Below are 15,662 nucleotides of genomic sequence, written 5' to 3'. Positions count from 1 at the left end.
AATTCCACAGTCCTTGTTTCTCTTTCTTCTCCTTCTCAAAAAACCACTTTATTGAGATAGGATTGACATACAATATGCTGTATATATTTATCATGTCAGTCTGATGAATTTGGAGGTAAGCATACATCCATGAATTACCACAATCCATGTCATAAACACATCTATTACCTCCAAAATTTCCTACTACCCCCTTTTAGCACTCTCAGAAAAATTTTAAGAATGCAATATAGTATTCTTAACTATAGACACTATGCTATACAGCAGACCTTGAGGTCTGATCCTTCTTGGGAACTAAAATTTTGTTCCCTTTGATGAATACCTCCCTGTTTCCCCTTGTCCCTACCTCCTGGCAACCACCATTCAACTCTGCTTTTCTGAGTTTGACCATTTTAGATTTCCCATATATCTTACTTTTAAAATTGAAGTATGTGTCAGTTACCTATTTGTTGCCTCAGTTTTACATCTACCCTTCATTGCTCTACTTATGATGTGGAGCATTTTCCCCTTGACAGCTTGTAAAATATTAAGTTTTGTTGCTGGAGGGCACTGGAAGGATACTGGGGAGGAATAGGCTTTCTTTTTGGTTCTTAGTGTGCTCTGCTTAAATGCTTATGCAGTGCATGATGGGAACAACAGGGCAACGGGCCAGAGCTTACTTCCTCATGGCCAGCATTCCTCAGCATTCCAGGTAATAGCTTCTCATTGGGCCATTCCTGTAGACAGTTTTCCAGTGATCTGTGTAGCATGGAACTTCTCTGTGGACAGCCTTGCTTGGTTCTTAAGAGGGCAGCTTCCCAGCTCACCAGCTCTGCAGGGGAATTTGCTATGAGTCCTGAGGTGCAACACCTCCTGGTGAAGTCTTCCTCCGGTGAGTTTCACCAACATGGCACTGAGTGAACACTATTCAGGAACTACTGCTGTATGCTCTCCAACAAAGTTGGATCTCAGCCCTAGGGGGCTTTTTTTTGTGTGTGTTTTACCATCCTTAGGTGCTGTGCCTCAGCCCTAGAGGTAATAGTTGCTACATTTGTCTTCTAGTTATTTACTCCTTAGAGTTCTCTTTACCCATTAGTAGGTAATCTCTTGTTATAGTTACTAAGACTTTATATTAAACTTTCCCTGTTCAAGTTATTGTGTGTTTTCTGTCTCCTGACTAAAACCTGATGGATAAAAGGTAAAACTTACATATTTTTTGAAAGGGAGATAGGGAGGGGGAGAGGGAGAGACCAGGGAGAGGAGCAGAAGGAAAGGGAGAGGGAGAGAGAGAGAATCCCAAGCAGGCCCCACAACCAGCACAGAGCCTGACTTGGGGCTTGATCTCAAGATTCTGAGCTGAAATCAAGAGTAAGGCACTTAACTGACTGAGCCACCCAGATACCCCCCATAAGTGCTCAGATCTTAAGTGACTATTCACTGTGTAATTATGCAAAGATACCAATATTTCCATCTCCCTACAAAATCCTGTTGTGTTTATTTATTCTCCTATTATTTCTGAATTTTGACTATTATGCAGAAAGCTGCCATAAAGCATCTTGTACAAGTTTTTTTTGTGGACATGTGATTTTTCTTTTCCTTGGATAAATACCCAGGAATAGAATTGCTGGATCATAAGGTTGATCTATGTTTAACTTTTTATGAAACTTCCAATTTTTCTTCCCATAAGCAATGTATAAGAATCCTAGTTGCTCAATGTCCTTTTCAAAACTATTTGGTATTTTTATAGCCCTCCTCAATATTTGGTATTTTTATAGGAAAGGCTGAAAGGCTCAGAGGTTATGAAAGCTGTCCTTGGCTGGCTTAGTCTCAGAGTTATTCTTTGTCCTTTCTCATTCCTTCTGATCATTCCATAGTCCACTCCTTGGGAATGATTACGTACTTAAATTCCAGTATTTCATAACTTTCCCTTTGTCCTTGCACCCAAGCACTTTATTTTTGGATCCATCTGTTATAACTTTTATTGCATTTTATGTTGTTATAGTGATTTGTGAATAAGTTTCTTCCTCTCTTCTGCTAAAGTGTGAATTCTCTGAAAGCATGAACTATATATGGTTTATTCATCTTAATTTTCTCCCATGCATGATATGCATTTTAGACAGTAAATGTTTAATTGATATTAATTGGATTAGCATCTATTCATATGCTCAAAACAGTAAATATTTTCAGATCCTTAGTGACCACCTCCCTAGTCAATTGGATATTTTCTGTTTTGAGTCTAATTCTGGTATTCTTAATTAGTGTATTGGGAAGTTCTGATGAGCTCTTTAGGGTGGTTGCCACCACTGAACTCTTTTTTTTTTTCTATCTTTTTTTTCTTTTTTTTTTTTTTTTTAATTTTTTTTTTTAATTTTTTATTTATTTATGATAGTCACAGAGAGAGAGAGAGAGGCAGAGACACAGGCGGAGGGAGAAGCAGGCTCCATGCCCCGGGAGCCTGATGTGGGATTCGATCCGGGGTCTCCAGGATCGCGCCCTGGGCCAAAGGCAGGCGCCAAACCGCTGCGCCACCCAGGGATCCCCTCTTTTTTTTCATCCATGGTTTTCTGGAAATCGCAGTGGGAAGGAACATTGGCCAGCATCTTGATAGCAGTTCTATGAGAGACCCTAAAACAGAGAACTTAGGTAAACCACAGCCAGATTCCTGACCTACAAACATTGTAGAATAACAAATGTCTATTATTTTTAACTGCTAAGTTTATGGTAATTTTGTTACTCAGCAATATATAATTAATACAATCAGTAACTATCTTTATTTTATTTATTTATTTTTTAAAATTTTTATTTATTTATAATAGTCACACAGAGAGAGAGAAAGGCAGAGACACAGGCAGAAGGAGAAGCAGGCTCCATGCACCGGGAGCCCGACGTGGGATTCGATCCCGGGTCTCCAGGATCGCACCCTGGGCCAAAGGCAGGCGCCAAACCGCTGAGCCACCCAGGGATCCCCTCAGTAACTATCTTTATTCCATTCTTTTAGGTTAGGTTAGTTGAATGACCCAGGAGTATCAGTTTTGTCACAGTATCATGCTCTTGTTTGGAGCTCAAGCTTGATTCTGTACCAAAACACTCCAGGGGTATATTGTCAAGTAGCACAGGGTGTTTGCAATTAATCTACTAAGATAAATTATTGGATTTTATATCCAGAACTTATATTCAGAATTCCCCACCCCCTTTTTCAAATATTTATTGAGCACTGAATATTTTGGAACACGAAGGGACAAAGCTAGATTAATTCCATCTAGATAGATAGTGTTGGTATTTACAACCAGACACAGTTTCACACACAGGGGTAAGACAGACACTGAAAAAAGGATACAACTTGTTTGGATGAAAATGAATAGAAAATTAATAGAACTGACAGTGAGAATGGAGAAAAGGGATGAATATGGTAGATATATTGGGAAGTATAAGAGGACATATTTGATAACTATTTGGATTGGAGGCAGGAAGAAGAAAGAGCTCAAGCAAGACTTTGTGTTATGTTGCCAGGTTGTCTGGGAGGACAGAGGTCTTTTACAGAAACATAAAAGTCCAGAGAAGTAGCTTGGAATGGGTAGGGAGAAAATACGTGCTGAAATGTTAGTTTTTCTTTGTCTGTATCTTGGCTATTGTAAATAATTGTTGCAATGGACCTGGGGTACATATATCTTTTTGACTTACTGTTTTCATTTTCTTCAAATAAATACCCAGAGGAAGAATTGCTGAAATGTATGGTAGTTCTAGTTTTAACTTTTTTGAGGCACTTCAATACTATTTTCCATAATGGCTGCACCAATTTACCTTCCAACCAACGGCACATGAGGGTTCCACATACTCACCAACACTTGTTATTTTTATCTTTTTGACAGCAGCCATTCTAAAAGGTATGAATGATATCATTGTGGTTTTGATTTGCGGAAATGAGAACTTTCAAACACCACTAAGGTATTTATTGGTTGGCATAACTTTTTGTAAGTATAGTTTTGCAATATTAACTAAGAACTCTAAATATTGTCTCTCTTCTGAAATTCTACTTCTAGAGTTTAATTCTATGAAAATAATAAGATTTGAAATATACAATTATATATTTCTATTTATATTAACAAAAAATTGAAAATCAACTAAACATTCAACAGCAGGGGGATTATTAAATTTGTCCATTTGGACAAATTCCTAGAAAATACAAACTACCAAAACTGAAACAGAAATAAATAGAAAATTGAACAGGCCTATAACCAGCAAAGAAATAGAATCAGTGATCAAAAATCTCCTAACAAACAAGTCCAGGGCTGGATGGCTTCCCATGAGAATTATACCTGGCATTTAAAGAAGAGTTACTACCTATTCTTCTCAAACTAAAGAAACACTTCTAGATTCATTCTCCAAGGCCAGCAGTACCTTGATTCCCAAACAAGACAAAGATCCTACTAAAAAGGAGAATTACAAGCCAATATCTCTGATTAACATGGATGCAAAAATTCTCAACAAGATACTAGCAAATTGAATTCAGCAGTACATTAAAAGAATTATTCACCACAATCAAGTGGGATTTATTCCTGGGCTGAAGAAGCGGTTCAATATTTGCAAATCAATCGTGATTAAGCACATTGATAAGAGAAAGGATAAGAACCATAGGATCCTCTCAATAAATACAGAAAAAAACATTTGATAAAGTACAGCATCCTTTCTTGATAAAAACCTACGACAAAGTAGGGATAGAGGGAACTTATCTCACCACCATAAAGGCCATATACAAAAGACCCACAGCTAATATCAGTTCAATAGGGAAAAGCCAAGAGCTTTTCCTCTACAGTTAAAAATAAGACAGAGACATCCACTCTCACCACTGTTATTTAGCATAGGACAGGAAGTCCTAGCCTCAGAAATCAGACAACAAAATAGAAGGCATCCAAATTGGCAAGGAAGAAGTCAAACTTTCACTATTCACAGATGACATGATACTCTAGGTAGAAAACCTGAAAGACGGCAGCCCGGGTGGCTCAGCGGTTTAGCGCCGCCTTCAGCCCAGGGCCTGATCCTGGAGACTTGGGATCGAGTCCCGCGTCAGGCTCCCTGCATGGAGCTTGCTTCTCCCTCTGCCTGTGTCTCCATCTCTCTCTCTCTGTGTCATGAATAAGTAAAATCTTAAAAAAAAAAAAAAAAGAAAACCTGAAAGACTCCACCAATAGTTGCTAGAACTAAAATGAATTCAGCAACTCACAGGTTATGAAATTAATGTACCAAAATCTATTGTACTTCTATATACCAATAATAAAGCAGCAGAAAGAGAAATCCGAATTGGTCCTATTTACAATTGCATCGAAACCACTGGGATAGCTAGCAGTAAACCTAGCCAAAGAGGTAAAAGATCTATATTCTGAAAACTATGGAACACTTATGAAAGAAATGGAAGAGGACACAAAGAAATGGGAAAACATTCCATGTTCATGGATTAGATGAAGAAACTTAGTTAAAATGTCTCTACTACCCAAAGGAATCTATACTTTCAATGCAATCTCTATCAAAACACCAACAGCATTTTTTCACAGAGTTAGAACAAACAATCCTAAAATTTGTTTTGGAACCACAAAAGACCCTGAATAGCTCAAATGATCCTGAAAAAGAAAATCAAGCTGGAGGCATCACGATTTCAGACTTCAAGCCATATCACAAAGCTGTAATCATTTAGACAGTATGGTACTGACACAAAAACAGACATATAGATCTATGGAACAGAATAGAAAACCCAGAAATGGACCCACAGCTATATGGGCAATTAATTCAACAAAGCAGGAAAGAATATCCAATGGAAAAAAAAGTCTCTTCATTCAACAATGCTGCTGGGAAAACTGGACAGAAATACGCTGAAGAATGAAACTGGATCCCTTTCTTAATCATACACAAAAATAAATTCAAAATGGATGAAAGACCTAAATGTGAGACAGGAAACTATGAAAATCTTAGAGAACATAGGCAGCAATCTCTTTGACTTCTGCTGTAGCAGCTTCTTACTAGACACATCTCCAGAAGCAAGGGAAACAAAAGCAGAGATGAACTATTGGGACTTCATCAAGATAAAAAACTTCTAACAGCAAAGGAAATGATCAGCAAAACTAAAAGGAAGCGTATGGAATGGAGAAGATACTTGCAAATGATTATCTGATAAAAGTTAGTATCTAAAATCTATAAAGAAATTATGAAGCTCAATACCCCCCAAATAAATAATCCAGTGAAAAAATGGGCAGAAGACAGGAATAGACATTGTTTGAAGGCAGATATCCAGATGGCTAACAGACACATGAAAAGATGCTCAACATCATTCATCATCAGGGAAATACAAATCAAAACCATGATGACATACCACTTCCCACTGGTCAGAACAGATAAAATTAACAACACAGGAAACTATAGATATTGGTGAGAATGTGGAGAAAGGAGAACCCTCATACACTGTTATTGAGAGTGCAAACTGGTGCAGCCACTCTGGAAAACAGTAATGAAGGTCCCTCATAAAGTTAAACATAGAACTACCGCATGATCCAGCAGTTGTACTTCTAGGTATTTATCCAGAAGATACAAAAATACAGATTCAATGTTTATAGCAGTATTGTTCAACAATAGCCAAACTATGGAAAGAGCCCAAATGTCCATCAGTTGATGAGTGGATAAGGATATATTTCATTATGTACACATAATGCATACACATAATGCGTACATAATGGAATATTATTCAGGCATCAAAAAGAATGAAATCTTGCCATCTGCAGTGATGTGGATGAAGCTTGAATAGATTATGCTAAGCAAAAAAGTCAGTCAGAGAAAGACAAATACCATATAATTTCACTCATATGTGGAATTTAAGAAACAAAACAGATTAACACAGGAGAAGGGAAAAAAAGAGAGGGGGAAGCAAACCATAAGAGGTTCTTAACTATAGAGAACAAACAAGATTGATGGAGAGATGTGGGTGGAGAATGGGCTAAATGAGTTATTGGTATTAAGGAAGGCACTTGTGATGGGCACTGAGTATTATACGAAAGTGATGAATCCCTGAATTCTACTCCTGAAACCAATGTTACACTATCTGTGAACTGACTAGAATTTAAACAAAAAAATTTAAACAACAACAACAACAACAACAACAACAACAAAAGAATAGTTAAAGACATGGGACAAAGTTTATCATGATATTAGGGGAAAAGCATGATACATGTATAATATGGTTCAATTTAGTGTATTGGAGAAAAACATTTATCATACTTTTATGTTTTACCCCATTCACACCTTGCTTGAAAGAAACAAACTAAATGACTTTTTCTGGGTGGTGAGATTATGCTTTTTTATTTTTCCTTTATCTTTTTGATATTTTCTAAATTTTCTATATTAATGTTAGGGCATTTTTCTTTTATGATCAGAAAACGTTATAATAAAATCTGACTAGTGGCTGAATTTTGGTTTATCAGATATATATTTGATTTTACATTTCTGTCATTTTCAAAATCAAGATCAAAGCACTCAAAATCAATTGCACTCCTCAAAATCAATTGCATATGTTTGTTAAAATAATTTGGACATAAGTTTAGTTATTATTATTATTATTTTAAAGATTTATTGTTTATTTTAGAGAGAGAGTATGTGAGCAGGTGGTGGGGGCAGAGGAAGAGAGAATCCTCAGACTCTGTGCTGAGTGTAGAGCTTAATCCCAGGACCTTGAGATCATGACCTGAACCAAAATCAAAAGTTGGGTGCTTAACTGACTGAGCCACTCAGGTGTCCCAAGCTTAGCTTATTAGTTTACATTTTTATATTACCATCTACCTTAATTTATAGGATAGTTTTAGAATTGAAAGTTTTAGAATTGTTTTTAAATATCTTTTATAAACATATTTTAAAAAACATTTTCCTGCTTTATTCTGTATATTTTATTGGTTTTCCTAATAACCAGAATTTTAAAAAAGAATAGAATGGTAATTTTGCAGGGGCTGGGATGTGGGAAAATTGGGGAGATGTTGCTCAAAGGGCACAGACTTGCAATTAGAAGATGAGTAAGTTCTAGAGATCTAATGCGTAACATTGTGATTATAGTCAACAATGCTGTATTATATACTTCAAGGTTGCTAAGAGATTACATATTAAATGTTTTCACCACAAAATAGAAATGATAATTCTGTGACAAGATGGACTTGTTAGCTAAGACTGTGGTGGCAGTCATATTGCACTATAGAAGTAGATCAATCAATATGTCATATCCCTTAATCTTACACAATGTTATGTATCAATTACGTTTTAGTCAAATGAAAGAATTTTTATATTATAGATATTTCTTATAGATGTATGCATAGGGTAGAGTCCAATTCATTTTCCCTTGAGTGTGAACTGGACTGTTTTCTAATGTATAGAAAACAGAAGTGGTGATGTGAGACTTCAGAGACTAGGTCATGAAAGGCACTGTGACTTCTTAATTTCTCTCGAATTGCTCTGGGTGAAGTTAGTTGACATGAGCAGAAGCCCATGTGCATGAGGAGCTAAGACCTTCTGCCAGTAGCCAGTGAAGAACCAAGGCCTCCAGCCAACAGCCATATGAGTGTGTCTTTTTGGAAGTGGATCCTTCAGTCCTGTCAACCTTTGGATGTCTGCATCACAACCAACATTTTGACTGTAACTTTATGAGAGATGCAGAGCCAGGAAAAGTTGCTTCTGGATCTGACCTTTAGAAACTCCTATGAGATAATAAATGCTTCTTGTTTTAAGCCACTAAAATTTGGGAAGAATTTGTAATGACATTATAGATAACTAACACAAATATATTTCTGTATGATTAATACATTATTAGATAATAATTTATTACATTATTTGTTCATCATTATGCTCTTACTGTATAGCAGCCCTATGTTAAATATTTCACCTGTACTATCTGATTTGATTTTCATTGGAATCTAACAATGTAGGCTCAATTATACATCCTTATTTTACAGAGGAGGAAATTGAGTCTTAGAGAGTAGCCTGCTTAAGTAGGTGAAAAAGCCAGGATTATAATGCAGAAGTCCATGTAGATTGATTCATTCTTCAGATAGTTGGAGTAAATCTCTTATTAGTGTTTTTGAGAAAGTGAGATGTAAAGCCTTATATGCTCCACATTCTGATGATTGTAATGCTATTTTATTCTTTTATATATCATATGCTTTGAGCTTCTGAGGTCTGCTTCTTTTTCTGTCAGTGGTAACCAAAACACAGGCCTTCCTAATCATGAATAAAAGAAGACAATGTGATATAAGAAGAAAATGTTTGTTTTTTTCTTTCCCTGCACTTGCAGAGAAAACTAGAAACTATTCTTGCTTATTTTAATTTTAGATAAGGATTTTTATAAGATACCTGGGCTTCAGAGATTATTGTTAACTACTGTTGTTGGTAACCTTTAATTTCAGAAAGGTCAGTAATTTTGATTGGTTGTTTACTTAATAATGTGTTGCCTTGGTAATAAATTTGATGGAGATGTAAATTTTTTCTAAAAGGCATAAAACTTGTGAAGTCTCTGTGAAATCTGAAGGAGATTATTGTTATTTCTCTCTGATTTCATGTGCTTGAGGTAAAATAAAATTACAGATTTTATATTTAAATAAAAAGTTTGAGAATCTCACCTTATTTAAATTTAACAACAGGTATACTTCCATAGTATATTTCTTAGTCTTTATTTATTTGAGAAAGTCTTTCTGTTGCTCTCACAAATGATTAATTACTTGAATGGATATACAATTCCTAGAGTCACAGCTTTGACCCACTAAGCATTCAGTAGACTTCGATTATTCTACTCTCTTCTTAAACACTTCCAATTTTTAAAAAATTGGAACACTTATAATTCCTAGCTGGCTCTTTGTCTTCTACCCTCCACATGTATTATCTTCTCTCATTATTTTATTCTTTTTGTTCTCCTTCCAGGATTCTCATTTTTGTCTTTAGTACTGATTTGTTGGGGTTGGGTGGTCTTTTCTTCTGTTCAGAGTAGAGTAGGTGATATGTGGTTCAATAATGTATTTCTCAATTCATCTTGCCTGATGCCTTTAGTGGCAATTCCACCCGATTTTTCCAGGATCTTTTCTTAACATTTGATCTCAGTCACCTTTTACATTTTTGTGCCCTCAAGAATACTTTATTAGGAAGTTAAGAAGAAGCTTATCGGTTCTTTCTCATGGCACCTTGGAGGTGGTAGGCTGCTTCAGGATGAAGCGAAGCATCTCTTTCCCAGCTACTGACTGCCAGAAACTCATTGAAGTGGAGGATGAATGCAAACTTTGTACCTTTTATGAGAAGCATTTAGCCATAGAAGTTGCTGCTGATACTCTGGGTGAAGAATGGAAGGGTCACATGGTCCAAATCAGTGTGGAAGCCAAATAAGGCTTCTGCATGAAGCAGGTTGTCTTGACCCATGGCCATGTCCACCTGCTGCCAAGTAAGGGGCATTCCTACTATACACCAAGGAGGACTGGAGAGAGAAAGTGCAAATATGTTAGGGGTTGCATGTGGATGCCAATCTCAGTGTTCTCAACTTGGTTATTGCAAAAAAAGGGGAAAGAGGATATTCCTGGAATCACCAATACTACTGTGCCTTGTTGCCTGGGGCCCAAAAGAGCTAGCATAATCCACAAACTTTTTAGTCTCCTAAAGAAGATGATGTTCCCCAGCATGTTGTGAGAAAGCCCCTAGACAAAGAAGGTAAGAAACCTAGAACCAAAGCACCCAAAATTCAGTGTCTTGTTATTCCAGATGTCCTCCAACACAAACGGTGTGTTGCTTTGAAGAAACAGTGCACTAACAAAAATAAGGAAGAGGATGCAGAATATGCTAAACTTTTGGCCAAGAGAATGAAGGAGGCCAAATAAAACCACCAGGAACAGACTGCTGAGAGACAGAGGCTGTCTTCTCTGAGAGCTTCTACCTTAAATCTGAGTCCAGTCAAAAATGAGATTTTCTGAGTGCAAATAAAGAAGATCAGACATTTTAAAAATTATTTATTTATTTATTCATGAGATACACACACACACACACACAGAAGCAGAGACACAGGCAGAGGGAGAAGCAGGCCCCATGCAGGGAGCCCAATGTGGGACTCCATCCCAGGACTCGATCCCAGGACTTGATCCGGGAACTCCAGGATCTCGCCCTGGGCCAAAGGCAGGTGCTAAACCACTGAGCCACCCAGGGATCCCCAAGATCAGACATTAAAAAAAGAAGCAGCAGCTTATCAGGCTTCCATCACCATGTAGAATCTTTCACCACGTTAAGTCCAAATTCAGTAATTTAAAATACTTATAAACTTCAAAATGATTAATAGGTCACACTTTTCCAAACATCTCTTTAGATATTTATTTTTCATTTCTTCATTCATCCATATTCATTAGGATATAAACATCTCACCTTCCACATTTCCCCCACTGATTTTGTTATTTATTTAAGAGAGAGAGGGAAAGAGGGAGGGGCAGAGGCAGAGGGAGAAGCAGATTCCTCACCAAGCAGGGAGCCCAATGTGCGGCTCGATCCCAGAACCCTGAGATCATGACTTGAGCCAAAGGCAGACGCTTAACTGACTGAGCACCCAGGTGCCCTATTAGCAATGTATTTTTATTAATATAAAGTTTTAAAAAGTCTTTTGACCTCTGTCCTGGGAATTAGGAACTCTCACTATTTGATCTTTCTGAAACTTTTGCTTCCTAGGATAAAAAAATTAATCATGATTTTATAAATTTCTTATTTTTGAACAAGGTTTAAATTTGCAAATAGTCGTAAAAATAATCTTTCATTAACTTTCTAACAATCTTGCATAAATGCTTGAAGAAAAATACACTGCATCATAAACATGTTCCTTTGTGTGAATTTCAGATTAAGAAAGATGGCTTGATTATCTTATATGTTTAGAACTCTACTTCATGCAGTGCAGGATAAAAAAAGGAAACAGTTTTTGAGCTTAAACACATTCAAAACCTTGTTGGAGGAAAAAAAACACAAAGCAATACAAGACAGTATGTAATCAATGATCAAAAAGAAAATAGAAAATTACCTGTGGGGTGACTCTGTCCATTGGCAGTTTATTTATTTATTTATTTATTTATTTATTTATTTATTTGAAGATAAGGCAGGGTATTGAATGACTTTACATTTAAAAATAAAATAAAATCTGCTTTCTTCATGGGATTGTTTTAAGCCTGTGTTTATTTTTTTTGAAGTTTCTTTTTTTTTAAAAGATTTAAAAGATCAATAAAAATATCCTCCTCTGACCAGTGCTGCCCATTCAATGTCATTCATTTAGATTCTATTGAATGGCAACTGAATAAAAAAATATTCCTTCTTAGGACATAGTGCTGTGCAACTTTTCATTTGATACATTGGAATTCTTTCTGTTATAGTTTCTTTCTTTCTGTTATATTATATTGGTGTTTAATAAATAAATAAATAATAAATAAATAAATAAATGTTTAATAAATTACCCCAAAACTTAGTGTAAAACAAGTGTTTTATTATATCTCATTAGTTTGTTGATCAGGAATTTAAGATTCAGCTGGTGGTACTCAGCTGGCAGTACTCAGCTGGCAGATAAACTGGTCTGGAGGGTCTAAAATGACTTTGTTCACATGTCTGCCACTTTGATGGAGATGGCTGGCAGGTTGGCCTTAGCTACCCAGGATAGTTAGACTTCTATGGAGCTCATGACTTCTAGAGCAAGCATGCCAAGTGGCCAGAAAAGATTCTATTGATCTAGTCTTATAATTTCCAGAATGTCAATTCTGTTACATTCTCTTGGTCAGACAATTCACTAAGACCAACCCAGTTTCAAGGAGAGGGAAATTAGAATCAGTTTTTTTAGTAGAAGAAGTAATAAAGAATTTTTGTTCATCATTAATTTACCACAATTTTCCTGCATATTTAGTCTAAAACTTGATGTTAAGAATGAGTGGCATGGCAAACTATTTAGAAGTGAGAACTCTGCATCCCGGAATTCATGTTTATTAGTGTCTATGTGTTTTATTTTGTGAACTAAGTGATAGAGATAGGTAAATGTCCCCTTGAATTTTGTTACTTAAGTAGCAATTATAAAATGACTTGGTTGTAGAGGGAGTCTTCTTCAGCCATGACAACAATGATGACAATGACAATAGCAACAGCTGCTGTTGTTATTATTCTTCCCCACCAACACTACCATCATTCACTCAGGGCCCATGGGTTGTGTGCTAGACACTACTATGAATTGGCAGTAATCTTAAAACAATCCTACAGTAGAGGAATTATTATTGTTATTTTGTAAATGAACACTTTGAGGATCTGAGTAGATAAGTTACAGTCTAGTGAGGCAGAGAGAGGTATCTGGAACGAGACTGAGTTCAAATCACAACTAAGCCACTAACTACCTGTCTGACTTTTGATAAAATTCTTTAATTTATTAGTGCTGCAGTTTCCTCTTCTGTAAAAAGGAGAGAAAGCAGCACACTCCTTATGAGAATGTTAGGGGTAAATATAGACACTAAGGATAGTACTTGGCATCTGGTGTTAGCTATTATTATTGTCCAAGGTTATACAGCTAGTAAATATGCTTACTGAATTCTGAGTGCTGCGATATAGGATGAAAATGAATAATGCCAAAATAGCCACAAGACTTTACTGACATGGGGACCAGAGTAGAATCTGTATCTGTCCGATTTGCAGAGGTAATTATTTTATTTTGCAATGGTAGAAAAACAAATACAAAAGTCTTCTACTTGGCTTTGTCATCTCAAAGTGGGAAGCACCTTTAATAATGTCAAGCTTTTTTACTTCCCTAATTAATTCAGGTATTCATTTAACAAATATTTCTGAGAACCAATTGTGTGCCAGGTGTAGGGCTAGCTCCTGGGGTTAAAATGCCGGACAAATAAGCAGTGTCCTAGCCCTCATGATTTGCTCTATTTTTGGAGTACAGCTTTGCGTAGGTTACTAACTTTTGACATCTCAAGACTTAGGGTTGGCCATATTTCTTCTCTCCTAGAAATTCATCTTCCACTAGCATGTTGACTTCAGTAAAAATGCAACGGATGCCTTGGCAATGCAAGGGATATAGTAGACCATATTTGATTCAACGAGTAGTTTAAAGCCACAATGGATAAGATCCATTCTTAAAAAAGAAAAAAATTAGCTGTTTAGGACAGAAGAAAAATTTGAAGGACTTAAAGGGTTTTTATTGTTTTTTTTTTTACCTCCCATTTTATGTTTTTGATGGTTAATTTTATGTGCATCTGTCTCACATGGCTGCTGTTAGAAATCTCCTTGTTGACTTTCAGCTGCAATGGCTAGGTTTGGTCTCCTGTCAAAGAGATTTTAACTTCCACAGAAGAAGTACCTAGACCCCTGACAAGGCAGACTTAGCCTGTCTGGTTCTGATAATTCCATCTTTTAAAAAAAGTCAGAGGTAAACATATCCTGGATTTCTAAGTGTATGTTTTCTCTGTGTCACTGTTGTCCTTTCCCAAATGACCACTAGCTCTACTCTCAAGCACATTTATCTCTACTGTTTTGTTGGATGTCTTAGTCTGCTTGGGCTGCTATAACAAAATACCATAGACTGGATGGCTTAAATGACAGACATTTATTTCCTCAGTTTTGAAGACTAGAAGTCCAAGATCAAGGTGCCAGTATAGTTAGGATCTGGTGAGAGCTCTCTTCCTGGCTTGCAGATGGCTACCTTTTCCCTTTGTCCTCATATGGCCTTTCCTCAGTGTGTGCATGTGGAGAGACAGTGAACTCTTTTTATAAGGGACCAGTCCCATCATGGGACCACAACCTCATGACCTCATCCTAACCTAATTACCCCCAAAGACCCTATCTCCAGATGCTGTCAGTTGGGGGTTAAGGCTTCAACATATGAATTTTGGGGGCATATAAATGTTCAGTCTATAACTATGGATATAAGCAAGAGATGAGCTTTAGACAAGAAATTTAATTTTATGAAAATAAACGTATACATGCTTGGTTACATAAAGAAAGCAAAAGGTGTAAAACTTGGCTGAAATTTTTGTATGTGGTTTCTTTGGAGAAAATGCTGTTTACTTCCAAAAAAAGTGTCTAATCTCAGACAAATCAAACCTTCCTGTGGGTTGAACTACTGTGAGGCACTATCGTGTGTGATGAAGACAGCACAAAGAGGAAGCATGACACTTTTGTCCTGCTTGATTTCTCTGTACCTTTTTCTAGAGGCCATTCATATGGAGTTTGCATATTAGAAAAGTATCAATACATTGGCCAATATTTATGAATTACTGCTGGATACTGAGAACTGTGCTCATTGGCCATAGTGGTGACAGTGTTGTGGATGGGAATCAAGATAGATTCATTGACTTTGAGCAGTTTTTACAGTCTGGTTGGGGAAAGCATTTATTTTTCTCATCCTCTCCCATGTACCGGCTTATGGCCCGTTTGCTGGTTTTATACAGAATTCTTAGGTCTCTCGTTTAATGTGCAGAATGGAGATTCTGACAGCTGAAAACAAATTGTTTGGATGTTTGCATTCTTCAAGGAGAAGACAGTAGAATAGTATTAGTGTTTTGGCCTCTTAATATTCTACTGCATATATCATAGGCAGCATATATAATTTTCCTTAGGAAGCCGGATGAAAGAATTAGGTTTATGACTTCCATCACTTCTTTATCATCAGACTCTGAAACTAA

At 36.6% G+C, this 15,662-nt stretch overlaps 1 long non-coding RNA gene and 1 pseudogene across 3 annotated transcripts in view; both read left to right on the top strand.

Annotated features, from left to right (window-relative positions):
• The first annotated feature begins 746 nt into the window (after window positions 1-746).
• LOC121494864 overlaps window positions 747-15,662 on the top strand; it is a 323,293-nt gene continuing 308,377 nt past the window's right edge. For 2 of the 3 annotated variants that reach the window (XR_005988890.1, XR_005988887.1), the window contains exon 1: window positions 773-868. This is a non-coding gene — a long non-coding RNA (uncharacterized LOC121494864). Of the gene's footprint in view, window positions 869-15,662 lie in introns of all 3 variants that reach the window. The other variant, XR_005988888.1, reaches the window with a different exon arrangement.
• On the top strand, window positions 9,732-10,936 carry LOC121494845 (annotated as a pseudogene).

The sequence above is a fragment of the Vulpes lagopus genome, chromosome 1 (genome assembly GCF_018345385.1).
Source record: "Vulpes lagopus strain Blue_001 chromosome 1, ASM1834538v1, whole genome shotgun sequence".
In the NCBI taxonomy this organism is placed as follows: domain Eukaryota; kingdom Metazoa; phylum Chordata; class Mammalia; order Carnivora; family Canidae; genus Vulpes; species Vulpes lagopus.
Note: the sequence above shows the minus strand (reverse complement) of the source record. Positions and strands in the feature narration are given on the sequence as shown.